The sequence below is a fragment of the Octopus bimaculoides genome, chromosome 14 (genome assembly GCF_046866305.1).
Source record: "Octopus bimaculoides isolate indiv1 chromosome 14, ASM4686630v1, whole genome shotgun sequence".
In the NCBI taxonomy this organism is placed as follows: Eukaryota; Metazoa; Mollusca; class Cephalopoda; order Octopoda; family Octopodidae; genus Octopus; species Octopus bimaculoides.
In genome coordinates this window covers 30,812,860-30,819,573 of record NC_142941.1, presented here as the reverse complement: position 1 = coordinate 30,819,573, position 6,714 = coordinate 30,812,860, and positions in this window count along the sequence as shown.

Below are 6,714 nucleotides of genomic sequence, written 5' to 3'. Positions count from 1 at the left end.
ATATTTTTAACTGTACACATGTATGCTGTAAATTATATCTTATATACCTATTTATCTAACAATATAGATAGATAGACATATATATATATATATATATATATATATATATATATATATATACACTTTATTTAGAAGCAGCAGAAATATAACAAAAAACTGTTACTCGGAGTTTCATGTTCCCGTTCATTGGACAGTTTTGTTAGAAATGGCATTTCTAACAAAACTGTCCGATGAACGGGAACGTGAAACTCCGAGTAACAGTTTTTTGTTATATTTCTGCTGCTTTTAAATAAAGCATATTACTCTACCTCTGGTATTTGAGTACTCTTTTTTCTACCTTGTTGCACATTTAAGTGCTTACTCTGGAATATATTTATATATATATAAAATATGAATAACATATACATGCATACACTTGCACACATACACATGTAGACATACACACACAATGGTGGCATTACTTAATTCACTAATATCTAAATATTATTGAAGTGTATTTATGTAATCAATTATGAATCAAATGATCTATGATTAAACAGAACTTTTGATCTTTTAAATGGATTAAGTTCAAGCATGAGAATTTTAATTACTGTGCTTGCAGAAGTGATGAAGCCACAAACAAAAAACTATTTAATTTAAGAGCATTCTAGAAAATGTATTATAATTTTAGTACTCAATATTGCATTTTAATAACTATGCTATAATATATGCTATAATATATATAATATATATTATATGTCTTTGTACTATAGGCATAGGGTCTGAAATTTTGTGGGATAGGTATAGTTGATTACATCGATCCTAGTATCCTATTGCTGTGTATTTAATTGACCTTGAAAGGATGCAAAGCAAAGTTGAGCTTGGCAGAATTTGAACTCAGAATGACTAAGTCAAACATATTAGAATTGGATATTGGCAGCTTGGTCTAAAATCTTGTGGACAGATGAGCTGAAATCAACTCTGGTGGCTGACTGCACACTCCAAGTATAAAATTCCAGTAGCTAAATACAGTAGTAGCAGTGTCATAGTTTGGTGCTGCATGTCTGGAAAAGAAGGAAATTCTATATATTTATTAGATAAAGGGTGTCATGAAAAGCACAATCCATATTTTTAGTTGCCAAGAGTCATTTGAGTCAGTTATCGGTCTTTACAATATTACATGAAGTGTACTGCATGAATATTCAAGAAAGTCGTCTAAATCCAAGAAATCTGAGTCCTGCAGTAGCTAGTACAATCCACAGATTTAACTCTTTTGTTACCATATTTTTGTAGAGTTACTCTGTTTATTTCAATTAATTTTACATAAAACAATTTAGTAAAATAACTTTGTCATTATTAAGCTAGTGTTAGGAACATAAATTAAGACTAAGTTTTGGTGAAAGATTTTAATTCAGACCTTTTGAAAACAAGACTTGTACTACAGAGCCAGGGGTGGTATCAGGTGGTTTGATACCAGAAGGGTTAAATGTGACAGAAAAACCCATGGAAACGGATCAAAATGAATATTCAACAATGGGAATCCAGGAATGTCAAACTTATAGATTTAGTCTCAGAGATGTAATTCTGTTTTGAGAAATTACAGTTACTCAACCAAGTTTTAGAAAAATAATATACTTTAAATGTTCTTCATTATGTGATGATGACATCATTGGTAAATCAGTAATTGAACTGAATAAATGTTTTAAAAAATTCATGTTTAACCCTTAGCAGTCAGATTTTTCTGTCAAATGTGATGCTTTTTTATTCACATCATTTTGAATTAATCACACATTATCTTATGGCTTTGAGATTTTGATGATGTGATGATTTATTTTTAGAATGACAGAGTAGGGTAGATGTAGCAAGTTAGATCTGGCCAGTTCAAACATAGAACAAATACACTATTTTGGCTGTATAAAGCTGGTTTAAATGCTAAAGTGTTAAAGTCATTTAAATAATAGAAAATTCTTTCTATTCGTTAGACTTTTTGAAACATGATTAAATAAACAAAAATAATTAAGGTTTAATTATCAATATGTTCTTGTTTTTGAAATGATGCCATTGTGTGTGTGTGGGGGTGTGTACATGCACACAGCTTTTTGATTATTTTATGGTACAGAAATGCTCAATACAATTATATATAGCACGTGTCTAGAGTCATATATATATTCTTCTGTCAATGTTGACGAATGAGGGTCCAACAGCCTCTTATTTTATATTTGTTTAGTTCTGATGTGTCTTGTGAGACTTCAGTTCAGCCAACCATTTATTGAGAAGTCCCTAGATTGTACACATTAAGTCAGGTTTGATATATATACACCAGCTGGCATGTTAGATCAAATATGTTTCCTGAAACATGGTCTTTGATTGGTGTGTGTGTGTATGTGTGAGAGAGAGAGAGTGTACATGTCACCACATAGGAAATGAAGCCATATTTAGGTATATTTTCTTCCATATAAATTAACAGATATATACATACATGTGTGTGCGTATTATATATATAAATATATACTTGCGTGTGTGTGTGTGTGTGTACATGTGTTTGTATATTGTTATTATTGTCCTCTTAATAAACAAGTAAATTGACATAATACAATGTCTGCAAGTTGATGAATACCACCTATTTATCCCCTCCATTTTCTTATTGCCATATATATATATACAAGGCAGATCTGTGTGGTTAAGAAGCTCGCTTTGCAACCACGTGGTTTCAGGTTCAGTCCCACTGTACAGCACCAGTCTTCTACTATAGCTCCAGGCTGACTAATACTTTGTGAGTGGATTTGGTAGGCATAAATTGTGCAAAAGTCTATCTTATACATGTGTGTGTATCGTGTTTGTGCCCCACTACTGCTTGACAACCAGTGTTGGCTTGTATATTTCCCCGTAACTTAGCAATTCGACAAAAGAGACTGATAGAATAACTACCAGACTTAAAAATATGTATGGGATTGAGTTGTTCATTTAAACCCTTCAAGGCAGTGCCACAACATGAATGCAGTCCAATGGCTGAAACAAATTAAACATAAAAAATGTCTGTATGCAGGTGTATAGCTGTGTGTGTATATATACATAGATACGTATACATACACACACAAATATATATATGCGTGTGTGTGTGTGTATCATTTGTGTTTACATAATAAACAGGATTAAGCTATGCAGTGTTTTCTCTAATTACAAACCCCAACCTGATCTTCAAATTGCAAGTCAATAAAGGAATTAAAATCTTATGTTTACTTAATTGGTTAACATAAACATTTTGTTCCATTGATAACACTCCTTGTGGCCTAGTGGTTAGGGTGTTGCACTCATGATTGTGATTTTGATTTGCGGACTAGCTGTGAGTTGTTTCCTTGAGCAAATCACTTTGTTTCACATTGCTCCAGTCCATTCAGTTGCAAATGGGTAACTTTATGGTGGATTAGCATCCGATGATGAGCTAGTGACTTGGGAAAATCACTGGAATGGGGGTCTTCTGAGTCATGTTTTGTATTTGGTCAAATAGATGTACTGTGAATCATGATGGGTTGGGATTGGTTGATCACCACATTGAAGGTTGTTGTCATCATCATCATAATCATCTGCTAAGGGCTTGCATTGGCCAAGGCTTTGTGGATGTTATTTAGTAGAGTGGATGATAGAAAATATGTGGGACAATGGTAGACTTAAACCATTGCATGGTTTAATACTACCAACCATTACCATCACTGTCACTGCCTCCACCAAGACTTTAGTACAATCCATTCTGTTGCAGTCATTCAGGTATCAAGCCTGAGAAGAATTTCTTCCTCCCACTGCACATGGAGGTGCTTAACAGAGTCAGCAGTTACTGCTGTTCCTCTATTGATTAAGGGATTGAGAAACAAAAATCTGTAAATGCTTAGAATATTGGTAGAAGGTTATTGATATATTGCTTCTAATAATGATACAATGACAGCAATTTTGAGGTTGGGGCTGGTGAGTTAATACCATCCATGTCTGCATTACTTGACTGGTGTGTCATTTAATCAACCATGGAGGGATGAAAAACCAAATTGACCTTGGTGGCATTTGAACTCAGAATTTAATGACCCTGAAGAAATGCCTACCCCAGAGCACTTTGTCTCATTCGCTAACATTTCAGCTAATCCACTACTTTCAAAATACTGTCAATGTAGTGACAGTATAACTAGCTACTAATGAAATACAGTGTTGCTGATGCAATATATTGTTGCTAGTGAAATACAGTTGGTTGCTAATGCTGTAAAGCCATACAAGTGGCTGGTTTTTACTCATGTAACATCTTGATGTTTACCACATTTGACAAAACAATTCTTATCAATTACTTATGTTTGGTATTATAGTTTTACATCTTCTTTTCCTTCACACTTGATAAAACTAGGAACAGTAATTACTATATGGTATATACTCATGGATTGTTACCCACTCCTTGCTGCAGTGATTGAAATATATAAAAATTGTGTCTCATTGAAATATATAAAAATTAGGTAGAATTTTACATTGTTAAATATTAGAAAAATGCAGTGCAACCTCCTGGAGACTTGAGTTTGGGTACAGGCATGAATGTGTGGTTAAGAAGGAAATTTGGTAGCAACATGGTTGTAGGTCTAATCTCATTCATTGACACTTAGGGTTATTGTGTATTACTATTATTTTTGGATTGACCAAAGCCTGAAATTTTTGTTGATGGAAACATATTTGAACTGCTTTTAAAACTTTGTGTTTTGGGGCTGTAGACTTAATCCATTGCTCAGTGTGACATCACCACCAGGTTTTTATGTGTATTTAGTGACAATCATTTAGGTCAGGTTATTGTCAGGATAATTTCCTTCCTTCCACCAGTTATGGTGCCAGTGAAAAACACTATTTCACTGCCCTTCCTGGTGAAGCCATTAAAGAAAAATAACTATTTCGTTTTATTGTTATTTAGTCCCAGAGCGGAGTTGTGATCAAATAATATTCCAACCGTGACCATTCCAACTTTTTCAGGTTATCTAGAACTGCACACTGCAATGTATCTTCTCTTTCTTCATGGTAATAAGGAGCTGTTCAGTTTATATCTCTAGTGTACTGATTGGTCATACACATGTTTCCCTTGTTGGTGAGGCTGTTTGAGGTGGGTGGGGGAATAAATCTGTTTCTATAAGATTTGAATTTATACATGCTATGGTGCTGTCAAAGAGAAAGAGTGAGAGCAAAGTTTAGTGTTAGAACAATAGCTGTAGATAATTTGTGGCAGTAGGTTAGCTTGATAATAGTTTCCCATTTTCCTTGGAAGTGAAGTATAATATTTTAAAAATGATAAATTAGCATAGCAAAGTAACAAAAAAGTTCCTAATGTTGTTTACAGTTTGAGCAAAACCACTTCAGTTTGCCATATCATTATTATAAAAACCCCACTACATCCACTTTTTCCTTCAATGAAACAAAAATATTATTTGGGTGTTTTTTTTGTTTCCATTATGAATTAGTCTTGTAGTTAACGTTAGGTAGCACTTAGCATGTACCTGAAATACATGGTGAGTACTGTTATACAAATAGTTAGCTCATGGCAAACAAGGTTGGTTTGTGATTTGATTTCAGTCACACTGCTGATGTTCCCTGAAAGAAAGGTATGAACGCAATCCTTCCTTAACCTTTAGCATTCAGATTACTCAATCAAATGTAATGCTTATTTATTCACATTGTTTTGAATTGAAGCTTAAAGATTTTGAATGATGTGATTGTTTATTTTTAGAATGATATTGTAGGGTAGTTGTGAGAGTCTGGATCTAATCAAGTTGAACATAAAACAAGTAGAATAATTGTGCCAGATATGGTCAGTTTAAATGCTAAAGGGTTAAACCTTGATACCAATAGTGAAACAATAGAGCCCCGAGGCAACACATCAGTGTCTTGTCAGTTAATGGTAATGCAAACAGTTCACAAAAAGAGTAAATTATTTTGTTGTGAGGAAGAAAAAAAAAAGAAGTATTTTAGGCTAAAAACCCTGATATCAATAGATTGGTGGTCACCAGTTCTCTTTGATTATGAAATGTCAAGTAATTGATTTCATTGTTTGATAAACAGGCATAAAATCAAACATTAACAGTCTGTTCTCACTTAATGAGCAGTGATGGTGGTGTTAATAGTGGTAGCAGAAGGGATCTTCTCAAAGGAATGATAAATGTGAGGGTATTAACTATACAGAATGCATAATCATAGTACCTCTACACACACCTACATCTAGAAATGACATACATGTTTTCATTAACTCAGAGAGAATAAATGATATTGTGTGACTGACACATGTTTCTAAAGATCAGCTGTAAAACAAACAATGTATATATATATATATATATATATATATAGATATATATATGTATATAAAATGACTCCACTTATAAAACCACAAGGCCTCATATATGTACAACAATGGGTATAAGATTGTGTGATATAAATGCCTTTTTCTAGTATATTTGTGATTAGATTGATGTGTATGTATATATATATATAAACATAATTAAGGGATCAGCAAACATTTGCTTCGCCACATACCAAAGTTCAGAAATAGCAGCTAAAAAAGCTGAGACTCCAACAGATAGCATTACTTGATCCCTTAATTATGTTTATAAATGTATAAGAACTTTTAAATAAGTTCTCCACCGATAATGGTGTTTACATACCGAAGGGCTTGGTAAAAATTATTAATTGTTGATTTATTAATAAATTGATAAACCTTTACCCTTTTAA